The 13,293-nt window shown below is 42.9% G+C and overlaps 1 protein-coding gene across 2 annotated transcripts in view; it reads left to right on the forward strand.

The window, feature by feature from the left end:
• Window positions 1–13,293, forward strand: part of LOC133618575 (neuropilin-1a-like) — a 240,567-nt gene that overhangs the window by 113,454 nt on the left and 113,820 nt on the right. The gene's annotated exons all lie outside the window — the stretch shown is intronic.

Below are 13,293 nucleotides of genomic sequence, written 5' to 3' on the forward strand. Positions count from 1 at the left end.
CTGCCCCCTGTTGTTCAATAGGCGTCATGACAAGCTGTCATTGAGGTGCATTGGAGGCACTTAAAGGCCTACTGAAATGCGATTTTCTTATTTAAACGGGGATAGCAGGTCCATTCTATGTGTCATACTTGATCATTTCGCGATATTGCCATATTTTTGCTGAAAGGATTTAGTAGAGAACATCGACGATAAAGTTCGCAACTTTTGGTCGCTGATAAAAAAAGCCTTGCCTGTACCGGAAGTAGCAGACGAGTAGCGTGACGTAACAGGTTGTGGAGCTCCTCACATCTGCACATTGTTTACAATCATGGCCACCAGCAGCGAGAGCGATTCGGACCGAGAAAGCAACGATTTCCCCATTAATTTGAGCGAGGATGAAAGATTTGTGGATGAGGAAAGTGAGAGTGAAGGACGATTCAGATAGGGAAGATGCTGTGAGAGGCGGGTGGGACCTGATATTCAGCTGGGAATGACTAAAACAGTAAATAAACACAAGACATATATATACTCTATTAGCCACAACACAACCAGGCTTATATTTAATATGCCACAAATTAATCCCGCATAACAAACACCTCCCCCCTCCCGTCCATACAACCCTCCAATACAACTCAAACACCTGCACAACACACTCAATCCCACAGCCCAAAGTACCGTTCACCTCCCCAAAGTTCATACAGCACATATATTTCCCCAAAGTCCCCAAAGTTGCGTACGTGACATGCACATAGCGGCACGCACGTACGGGCAAGCGGTCAAATGTTTGGAAGCCCCAGCTGCATGCGTACTCACGGTACCGTGTCTGCATATCCAACTCAAAGTCCTCCTGGTAAGAGTCTCTGTTGTCCCAGTTCTCCACAGGCCAATGGTAAAGCTTGACTGTCATCTTCCGGGAATGTAAACAATGAAACACCGGCTGTGTTATCCGGCACACCAGTCAAGGGGTGCATTCTACGGCGGGGGTGCGTTATCCGGCACAACACCTGCCGCAATACACCGCTTCCCACCTACAGCTTTCTTCTTTGCTGTCTCCATTGTTCATTGAACAAATTGCAAAAGATTCACCAACACAGATGTCCAGAATACTGTGGAATTTTGCGATGAAAACAGACGACTTAATAGCTGGCCACCATGCTGTCCCAAAATGTCCTCCACAATCCGTGACGTCACGCGCTGACGTCATTATACCGAGATATTTTCAGCAGGATATTTCGCGCAAAATTTTAAATTGCACTTTAGTAAGCTAACGCGGCCGTATTGGCATGTGTTGCAATGTTAAGATTTCATCATTGATATATAAACTATCAGACTGTGTGGTCGGTAGTAGTGGGTTTCAGTAGGCCTTTAAACATCAGCACATCCATCCATCTATCCATCCATTTTCTACCGCTTGTCCCTTTTGGGGTGGCGGGGGGTGCTGGAGCCTATCTCAGCTGCATTCGGGCGGAAGGCAGGGTACACCCTGGACAAGTCACCATCTCATCGCAGGGCCAACACAGATAGACAGACAACATTCACACTCACATTCACACACTAGGGCAGTGGTTCTTAACCTGGGTTCGATCGAACCCTAGGGGTTCGGTGAGTCGGCCTCAGGGGTTCGGCGGAGGTCAAGAGACATCTGACTTATCGTGTAAATAAAAACTTCTCCCCATCAGCGAATTATGGATACCCCCAAACAATGTTCCCTCTAATTTTCCATCTGATTTGCAGGTTTTTTGATTGATTGATTGAAACTTTTACTAGCAGATTGCAAAGGAAGAGAATACACACTACAGTTTACACAGTACAATACATATTCTGTACAATTGACCACTAAATGGTAACACTCGAATACGTTTTTCAACTTGTTTAAGTCGGGGTCCACGTTAATCAATTCATGGTAATGTAAGGTGTGTAATTTGTTGTGAGTTCATGCACTGTGTTGGTTTTGTTCTTTGAACAAGGTGATGTTCATGCACGGTTCATTTTGTGCACCAGTAAAAAAACATACAAACATATTTCTTGAATTTGAAAAAATATATATATATATATATTTTTCACTAAAGAAGGGTTCGGTGAATGCACATGTGAAACTGGTGGGGTTCGGTACCTCCCAACAAGGTTAAGAACCACTGCACTAGGGCCAATTTAGTGTTGCCAATTAACCTATCCCCAGGTGCATGTCTTTGGAGGTGGGAGGAAGCCGGAGTACCCGTCTGCCTAAGAAAATAAGGTTGACTTTGTACTGTACATCTTTGTTTAGGAATGTACAGTAAAGAAAGTACAAAACCCGAAACCAGTGAAGTTGGCACGTTGTGTAATTCGTAAATAAAAAACAGAATAGTGATTTGTAAATCCTTTTCAACTTATATTCAATTGAATAGACTGCAAATACAAGATATTTAATGTTCGAACTGAGAAACTGATTTTTTTTGGGGAAAATAATCATTAATTTAGAATTTAATGGCAGCAACACATTGCAAAAAAGTTGGCACAGGGGCATTTTTACCACTGTGTTACATGGCCTTTCCTTTTAACAACACTCGGTAAATGTTTGGGAACTGAGGAGACACATTTTTGAAGCTTTTCAGGTGGAATTCTTTCCCATTCTTGCTTGATGTACAGCTTAAGTTGTTCAACAGTCCGGGGGTCTCCGTTGTGGTATTTTAGGCTTCTTATTGCACCACACATTTTCAATGGTAGACAGGTCTGGACCACAGGCAGGCCAGTGTAGTACCTGCACTCTTTTACTATGAAGGCACACTGATGGAACACATGGCTTGGCATTGTCTTGCTGATATAAGCATTGGCGTCCATGATAACGTTGCTTGGATGGCAACATATGTTGCTCCAAAACCTGTATGTACCTTTCAGCATTAATGGTGCCTTCACAGATGTGTAAGTTACCCATGTCTTGGGCACTAATACACCCCCATACCATCACAGATGCTGGCTTTTGAACTTTGCGCCTAGAACAAACTGGATGATTATTTTCCTCTTTGTTCCAGAGGACACAACGTCCACAGTTTCCAAAAACAGTTTCAAATGTGGACTCGTCAGACCACAGAACACTTTTACACTTTGCATCAGTCCATCTTAGATGAGCTCAGGCCCAGCGAAGCCGGCGGCGTTTCTGGGTGTTGTTGATAAATGGCTTTCGCTTTGCATAGTAATGATAAATAATGATAAATGGGTTGTACTTGTATAGCGCTTTTCTACCTTCAAGGTACTCAAAGCGCTTTGACACTACTTCCACATTTACCCATTCACACTCACTGATGGAGGGAGCTGCCATGCAAGGCGCTAACCAGCACCCATCAGGAGCAAGGGTGAAGTGTCTTGCTCAGGACACAACGGACATGACGAGGTTGGTACTAGGTGGGGATTGAACCAGGGACCCTCCGGTCGCGCACGGCCATTCTTCCACTGCGCCACGCCGTCCCATAGTAGAGTTGTAACTTGCACTTAAAGATGTAGCGATGAACTGTAGTTACTGACAGTGGTTTTCTGAAGTGTTCCTGAGCCTATATGGTGATAGCCTTTACAGACTGATGTCGCTTTTTGATGCAGTACTGCCTGAGGGATCCAATGTCACGGGCATTCAATGTTACGTGCAGTGATTTCTCCAGATTCTCTGAACTTTTTGATATTATGGACCTTAGATTGGAAATCCCTAAATTCCTTGCAATAGCTAGTTGAGAAATGTTGTTCTTAAACTGTTCGACAATTTGCTCAAGCATTTGTTGACAAAGTGGTGACCCTCGCCCCATCCTTGTTTGTGAATGACTGAGCATTTCATGGAAGCTGCTTTTATACCCAATCATGGCACCCACCTGTTCCCAATTAGCCTGTTCACCTGTGAGATGTTCCAAATAAGTGTTTGATGAGCATTCCTCAATTTCTAAGTCTTTTTTGCCACTTGTGCCAGCTTTTTTGAAACATGTTGCAGGCATCAAATTACAAATGAGCTAATATTTGCAAAAAATAACTAAGTTTTCCAGTTCGAACATTAAGTATCTTGTCTTTGCAGTCTATTCAATTGAATATAAGTTGAAAAGGATTTGCAAATCATTGTATTCTGTTTTTATTTACCATTTACACAACATGCCAATTCACTGGTATTGGGGTTTGTACATTAAAAGTCAGCTGGGAGTGCAGTAGTAGAGAGGTTTATAAGATTATTAGCTGATGGTGCAGTTGACTGACAAGGACTGTCATTAGGTACACCATCGTATGAGCTCAAGAGCTATGTGGCAAAAGTTGTCTTTATACAAATAATAATGCTCACTTTTGATCGGCGCCGTGTTATACAAATACTGCATCACACGAGAACTGTTTCTAGCATTTTGGGGGCCTTTGTGTCATCATGTTGACCTGCAGACCCGCATGCACTGTTGTTTGGGTCAACACAAAAGCCTGTGTGTCTGTGTGAATGTGTTTACCCTCCATAAATAAGGCTTATTTTTAATGGCGGCTCCTCTGTCTTCTTTAAAAGCTCCATAAACAACTCGTGAGTAAGTCACGACTCAGCTCACAGATGTTCTCCTCCACTACTATGGGATCATGTTTCAGACCCACGGGACTCATAAATGTTAGTGTTGTAGATAATATTGTGTGGGTTTGTTTTCTTATTTTGTAATGAGCTTGTGTGTGGGCTGACCAGTGAGCAACAGTGCAGTGATACTGTAACAGCTTCACAAATTGTGATGGAAACATTTTACTTTTCTTTTTCCATTGATGCATGTGTTGCACTTTGTTAGATAATAGCATTAGCTCACCGAGGGGGCCAAAGACCATATGGACAAAGGTATCCGGTATCGCAAAGTTTTTATTGACTTGTGTTGATTTTTTTGTTAAATTGTGTGCAATTGGCCGATTAAAAAAACCAAAACCAAAATGGTTGCACTTTGACCTACAGGAAGTGAAAAGTGATCAAAATGTGTAGTCATTGCTTTGGAAACTGTCTCCCCAAAAGTGTTCCCACATTGTAGAATTAATACCAGACTGTATGTCTAAGACAGTGGTTCAAAACCTTGTTGGAGGTACCGAACCCTACCAGTTTCATATGCGCATTCACCAAACCCTTCTTTAGTGAAAAATAAAATGTTTTTTTTTTTTTCAAATTCAAGACAAAGTTATATGCTTTTGGTAACACTTTAGTATGGGGAACATATTCTATGTAACAAACACTTAATTTAGAGTTATTTGGTTAGGGTTAGCGTTAAAGGGTTAGGGCCAGGGTTAGAGGGTTAGGGTTATAATATGGCCATGCCGAATAGGGCATTAATAAGTACTTAATAATGACTAGTTAAGAGCCAATATGTTACTAATTTGCATGTTAATAAGCAACTAGTTAATGGTGAATATGTTCCCCATACTAAAGTGTTACCATGTTTTATTACTGGTGCACAAAATGAACTGTGCATCAACATCACCTTGTTCAAAGAACAAAACCAACACAGTGCATAAACTCACAACAAATTACACACCTGCAAATCAGTGTGACTTCTGCTATTGCCGTATCCGTAATACGGCAATAGGGAGAAGTTTTTATTTACACGATGAGTCGGGTGTGTCTTGACCTCCGCCGAACCCCTGAGCCCGACTCACCGAACCCCCTAGGGTTCGAACGAACCCATGTTAAGAACCACTGGTCTAAGAGGAAAAGTTAAGAAACATGGCCAACTAAATTCGTCATAGTCCAGTGTTTCGCAAATATTTTCTGTCCTATTCCCCCTGGGTAACAGAAATTCTGCGACCCCCCCTGAATTTAATTATTATCGAGAGACTGATGATAATTATTTTATCTGTACAACGCACTGAGTGAGTTACATTATTTATGCCGCTGACGGTTCATTATTTTTCTCTTTCTAGTCCCAAACTTTTCCATCTCTTTGCCTCCGTTAGCTCTATACATACGTGTTCCTGTGTACTGACTACCTTTAGTGGGTAGAACAGGGAGCCTGTTATATGGATTGAGCATTGCTGCCACCTGGATACAGGCTTGTGTATTGTTCTAACATGAATACTAGAGTGTAGACACTAGGGATGTAACGATATGAAAATTTCCTATCAGTCATTGTGACTAGAGATGTCCGATAATGGCTTTTTTGCCGATATTGATATTCCGATATTGTCCAACTCTTAATTACCGATTCCGATATCAACCGTTACCGATATATACAGTCGTGGAATTAACACATTATTATACCTAATTTTGTTGTGATGCATTAAACAATGTAACAAGGTTTTCCAAAATAAATCAACTCAAGTTATGGAAAAAAATGCCAACATGGCCAACATTATTTTTTTTAACATGCCTCAAAACAGCAGCTTGGAATTTGGGACATGCTTTCCGTGAGAGAGCATGAGGAGGTTGAGGTGTGGGGGTTGAGGTGGGGGAAGGGAGTAGCGGGGGGTGTATATTGTAGCGTCCCGGAAGAGTTAGTGCTGCAAGGGGTTCTGGGTATTTGTTCTGTTGTGTTTATGTTGTGTTACGGTGCGAATGTTCTCCCGAAATGTGTTTGTCATTCTTATTTGGTGTGGGTTCACAGTGTGGCGCATATTTGTAACAGTGTTAAAGTTGTTTATACGACCACACTCAGTGTGACCTGTATGGCTGTTGACCAAGTATGATTGCATTCACTTGTGTGTGTGAAAAGCCGTAGGTATTATGTGATTGGGCCGGCACGCAAAGGCAGTGCCTTTAAGGTTTATTGGCGCTCTGTACTTCTCTCTACGTCCGTGTACCACTCCGTACAGCGGCATTTTAAAAAGTCATCAATTTTACTTTTTGAAACTGATACCGATAATTTCCGATATTACATTTTAAAGCATTTATCGGCCAATATTATCGGCAGTCCGATATTATCGGACATCTCTAATTGTGACCAACATTACCACGGTTATCATTATTATCGCAGTATTGTCGAATGTACTCAAAAAGTACTTGTACACACATTACAACCATTTAACCAAGCTTTATTAAGTTAAGTTAAAGTACCAATGATAGTCACACACACACTAGGTGTGGCGAAATTATTCTCTGCATTTGACCCATCACCCTTGCTCACCCCCTGGGAGGTGAGGGGAGCAGTGAGCAGCAGCAGTGAGCAGCAGCATAGGCTGCGCCCGGGAATCATTTTTGGTTATTTAACCCCCAATTCCAACCCTTGATGCTGAGAGTCAAGCAGGGGAGTTAATGGGTCCCATTTTTATAGTCTTTGGTATGACTCGGCCGGGGTTTGAACTCATGACTAGGGATGTCCGATAATGGCTTTTTTGCCGATATCCGATATTCCGATATTGTCCAACTCTTGATTACCGATTCCGATATCAACCGATACCGATATATACAGTTGCGGAATTAACACATTATTATACATAATTTTGTTGTGATGCCCCGCTGGATGCATTAAACAATGTAACTTTACCACGAATTGATTAACGTGGACCCCAACTTAAACAAGTTGAAAAACTTATTCGGGTGTTACCATTTAGTTGTCAATTGTACAGAATATGTACTGTACTGTGCAATCTACTAATACAAGTTTCAATCAATCAATCAAAAACAAGGTTTTCCAAAATAAGAGAACAACTTCAACTCCAGTTATGGGGGGGGGGGGTTGATGTGTGAGGGAGCAGGGTTGGGGTGGGGGCGGGGTGTGGTGTTAGCGGGGGTGTATATTGTAGTGTCCCGGAAGAGTTAGTGCTGCAAGGGGTTCTGGGTATTTGTACTGTTGTGTTTATGTTGTGTTACGGTGAGGATGTTCTCCCGAAATGTGTTTGTCATTCTTGTTTGGTGTGGGTTCACTGTGTGGCGCATATTTGTAACAGTGTTACAGTTGTTTATACAGCCACCCTCAGTGTGACCTGTATGGCTGTTGACCAACTATGCATTGCATTCACTTGTGTGTGTGAAAAACTGCAGATGTTATGTGATTGCGGCACATAAAGGAAGTGCCTTCAAGGGTTATTGACGCTTTGTACTTTTGTCTACGTCCGTGTACACAGCAGTGTTTTAAAAAGTCATACATTTTACTTTTTTAAACCGATACCGATAATTTTGAAACCGATACCGATAATTTCCGATATTACATTAAAAAGCATTTATCGGCCGATAATATCGGCAGTCCGATATTATCGGACATCCCTATTCATGACCTACCGATCTCAGGGCGGATACTCTAACCACAAGGTTTAAAAAAGTATAAATAGACACTATATTATTTTATTTGAGTGTTTACGTACATATGTGTATCCTCTTCTATGAAATTTGTAAAAGTTTTAGGGTGCTTTTTTTTAATGATAATGGTGCGCTTCCCTTTGGGTTTATGTGACGTCACGCAAGTTCATTTCCTGTGTCTGTTCTCAGAGAGCACAGCTTGTATGGTCAAGGTGCACAATAAATACCGTATTACTCCGACAGCAATGTGTTGTGTATATAAGTTTAGAAAGGGGGAATGTTGTTTCTTAATGGGAATATATGTTAATGTCTGTTGTATTCATGTTAGCATTTAAACTAGGGATCAAGCGCTCGGCTAGGTAAATGCTTTCAATCACGATTTACGATACTAATAGCTGGTAGTTTTACTGCGGTTAATCATTAATATAGTTTATTGTTATATCCCTAGTAGACACAAATAATAAAAATCTCCCCTGCTGGTCGCGACGCTCCAGGTGGTCCTGACCCACTATTCGAGAAACACTGCCATAGTCCAACCTCTAATTACTTGATTCAGAAATGTGTCCAAATAATGTCATCAAGCAATGTAGCTTTTAGCTGTATTTATTTTGCAGTTCAAGTTTTTCCAGCTCACCCAGCAGCTACATATCCTTTTGTGTTGTAAGGGTATGTGATGACTCGGCTTTGCGCCGTTGATTGTATGATATTGTTGCGTGTTTGTGTTGGATGATGAGACGGTGTAGCTTGAAGCTCTCTGACTTGGCAGCGCAGTCGTTGTTTTTGGGAATGAGTCAAACGCTCTAAAGATGTCTGCAGAAGGGAGTGAGGGTTAAAGACAAGCCGCAGTGCCTCTTACAAATAATCCAAGAGATGATATTTCAGAGTTGTGTTTTGGTTGCTGCCGGTGGTCTTTGACATGCATGTAAGTCAGGGTGCCACGGAGGTTATCAGTGTGAACACTGAACAGCCAATCATAGCCAAGAGTTCCCTTCCTAAATAGCCTCTTTAATCAATTGTCAATCATCTTGAATAAACTGCAAAATACCAATGAATTGGCGGTGTACCGTAGATAAAAACATATTGTCATCTTCCCGTGATGACCCTTCAACAACAAAGTGTCTATGTCCGATCACAACAAACAGACGGCATCTGTAAAGCTTTTTGTTCGTCAACAGCGGCTTCTTTCGGCTCCGCCCCCGTCACCGAGCCTCATCACACGTCCGTCTGAAAATAGCCTCGTCGCCAAAATGCTTCCTGCAGAGCACAGGCGCCGGTAGAGAACATGCGTCGGTGGCGGGATAATTCGGGACGTTTTTTTTTTCCGGAGTTGGCTCAACGCGAGTCCTCCCACGAGAGGCGGCACTGGCACAGGTGCGACATGAACGCCAACATGCTGTGATGCCATGATTGGAGTCGATCGTATTCGGTCGCAGAAAGAAACAAATCTGGGAAAATTCTTGCCTGGGTTTTTTTTCCTAAATATTGTTCTCAGTGTGGAGTAAATCCATTTCACACATCAGTCCAGACACAGGGTTAGGCTTTACCTCCATTCACCATTGTTGTTTTTGTGTCCTTTCCACTAATAACTTTCTTCTAGTTTCTGATTGGCTCACAAAGGCCTAGCAGTTATGATATGTTAGTAAAGCATTTAAAAGTCACACAATTGAATCTGAAGCAGTCCAAATGCGATGCTTGTTCTATACTCAACATTCAGCAAGTTGAGAACGTTTGCTAACGATTCTGCCTACTTCCTAGTGCGTTGTGGCTAGGGGTGTAACGGTACGTGTATTTGTATTGAACCGTTTCGGTACGGGGGGTTCGATTCGGTTCGGAGGTGTACCGAACGAGTTTCCACACGAACATGTAAAGTAGCCGCCTAAGCTAAAGTCTTAACGAGCTGCTCCGCTTCCTTCTGCCTGTCTCTGTCAGTACTCTACACAGCACCCAGCATTGTCCCACCCACACAACCATCTGATTGGTTACAAACAGAGCGGTAACAGCCAATCAACAGTGCGTATTCAGAGCGCATGTACTCAGTGCTTAGCGTTTAGCAGGTAAGCATCAGGCAGCGGACTCTCCCCAAATTATAATAAACACCTCCCAGTCAACTACTAGTATCACTATGAGCCCGTTGACGTTCTAGAAATATAAACTGCAGCTCAGCTTGCTCGCAGTCCTGGCTTGAGTTGAAGGCTAATTCGTTTTTAGCGTAACGTTAGCTCATTTTGCGGTGTGTGTGTGTGTGTGTGTGTGTGTGTGTGTGTGTGTGTGTGTGTGTGTGTGTGTGTGTGTGTGTGTGTGTGTGTGTGTGTGTGTGTGTGTGTGTGTGTGTGTGTGTGTGCGTGTGTGTGTGTGTGCGTGTGCGTGCCAAACACGCCGATCTTCACCCTTGACGGGCACCCATTAGCCACCGTCCCCCACTTCACCTACCTCGGCAGCACCCTGTCGCCATCCTGCACCATTGACGATGACGTCCAGGCCCGTATTGGTCTGGCCTCTGCTGCCTTTGGAAGGCTACGGTCCAGGGTTTTCCTGAACAGGAATCTAACCATCTCCACCAAGACAGCCGTGTATAAGGCAGTCTGCCTCTCCACGCTGCTCTATAGTTCTGAAACCTGGACACCCTACCATAGGCACATCCAGAGTCTCGAGGCCTTCCACATCCGCTGCCTCCAAAGGATCCTAGGTCTGACCTGGTAAGACAGGGTGCTCTACACTGAAATTTATGACCGGACCAACACACCCAGCATCACAGCACTCCTTGGCCAAAAACACCTAAGATGGTTCGGACATGTGATCCGTATGCCAGCCCACCGCCTACCCCGTCAGATATCGTATGGCCAGCTTTCAGTCGGTCAAAGGTCTGCCGGGGGCCAGAAAAAACAGTACAAGGACCACATTAAAACTCTCCTGAAAAAGTGTGACATCAAACCACCAGCACTGGAGTCCCTGGCTGCTGACCGCCAGACCTGGAGCTCTACCTGCCACCAGGGAATCACTCATCTTCAGGAGAAGTTCACAGAGCGGAGAGCACAGCGGCGTGCACAAAAACACCAACGTGCCACAGCACCAGCGACCATCACTGCTACCTTCCCCTGCCCCTCCTGTGACAAAGTCTGTGGCTCATGCATAGGCCTGAGCAGCCACCTGGCTATGCACAGGCGAAAGGCACAACAATAACCAATCCAATACTTCGTTTGGAGCAACGTCATCATCAACATCGATGGACTGCCATAAGCAAGCAAGTAAGTGTGTGTGTGTGTGTGTGTGTGTGTGTGTGTGTGTGTGTGTGTGTGTGTGTGTGTGTGTGTGTGTGTGTGTGTGTGTGTGTGTGTGTGTGTGTGTGTGTGTGTGTGTGTGTGTGTGTTACGGACAACAAAGCCCTGTCTGTTATTTCACTTTACCTTTTTCTGTGTTTACTGAGCTGTGTTGAAGCAGCAAAAAAGGACATTATGTTAAATGAAGTGATTCTGTCTCTGATAGTTGATATAATAATGTAAGTGCATCATTAAGCCTACATGAACTCCATGGTGTTCAATCAATCAATCAATCAATGTTTATCTATATAGCCCTAAATCACAAGTGTCTCAAAGGGCTGCACAAGCCACAACGACATCCTCGGTACAAAGCCCACATAAGGGCAAGGAAAACTCACCCCAGAGGGACGTCGATGTGAATGACTATGAGAAACCTTGGAGAGGACCGCATATGTGGGTAACCCCCCCCCCCCCCCCCCCTCTACGGGAGACCGAAAGCAATGGATGTCGAGTGTTCAGGGATGAATAGTCTCTCCTATTGCTATTGTACTATTTTTTCAGCTATAGTTACATTAATCATTAGTAATGTAGCAGCCCAGATTTGAATGGCACGGTCCCTGCTATCACATGTTGATAAAAATATAACATTTACATAATAAAAACAACTACAGGCTTCCTAAATGCTGTAATAAATTAAGCATGATGAGTTGACTTGAAACTGTTTAATGTTGCACTTTTTATGTGGAAGGAAAGTTTTGTCATTTTATTTAATCTGAGCAACGACTTGAGGCAGTTTAATGTGGATTAACGTGGGCAGAATTATTATAGTGTTCCCAAAGTTAAAAGGATAAAGCCATTGTTTACAAATTTGGTAACCAAAACATTTATATTTTGTTGTTTTCTTACTGTTCCGAAAATTAACCGAACCGTGACCTCTTAACCTGAGGTATGTACCGAACCAAAATTTTTGTGTACCGTTACACCCCTAGTTGTGGCGCACGTGAAGCATTTTTTGCACTTCTGCTGTTATGTTTAAGTGCAGAGCCTCTCAAAGCCATGTGAGCTACAAGTGTTCTCCATGAGGAGCACCTTGTCCCAGAATGGCACATGAAGATAAACAGCAGTGGTATCGTCTGCAGAAGGAGAATGGAGGCGGATGCTATAAATCTAGATAATTCCATAAAGCGCAATAAATCTTTCTGCAGTGTGACAGAAGAAGCACTTGTTCCTCTTGTTGACCTCCAGGCAAATGTCTCCTTGTCCAGTCACAGAGTCTTTAGAGATCGGACCGTGTGAAAACCAATGTTCCACCGCCTGGAAGTGTCACGTGGACTGCGACTAACACTTTTAGAACATGTCTATGAAAGTCTGTAGGATGGTTCTTCAATTTTGCCTATCCATAATCATAAGCATTGTCAATGTCAGCAGGAAGCCTTGGTAGAATTAGAGTGAAGAACAAAGAGTTTGGTGTCACTAAGTTCGTATTTGAAGTAAAAAAATAAAAAAACAAGGAAGTTGGCACGTTGTGTAAATCGTAAACAAAAGACAATAATTTGCAAATCCTTTTCAAACTATATTCAATTGAATAGACTGCAAAGACAAGATACTTAACAATCAAACTGGAAAACTTTATTTTTTTGCAAATATTAGCTCATTTGATGCTTGCAACATGTTTAAAAAAAGCTGGCAAAGTGACAAAAAAGTTGAGGAATGCTCATCAAACATTTATTTGGAACATCCCCACAGGTACACAGGCTAATTGGGAACAGGTGGGTGCCATGATTGGGTATAAAAGCAGCTTCCATGAAATGCTCAGTCATTCACAAACAAGGATGGCGCGAGGGTCACCACTTTGTGAACAAATGCGTG

Source organism: Nerophis lumbriciformis, linkage group LG19 (assembly GCF_033978685.3).
Source record: "Nerophis lumbriciformis linkage group LG19, RoL_Nlum_v2.1, whole genome shotgun sequence".
NCBI classification, from domain to species: Eukaryota; Metazoa; Chordata; class Actinopteri; order Syngnathiformes; family Syngnathidae; genus Nerophis; species Nerophis lumbriciformis.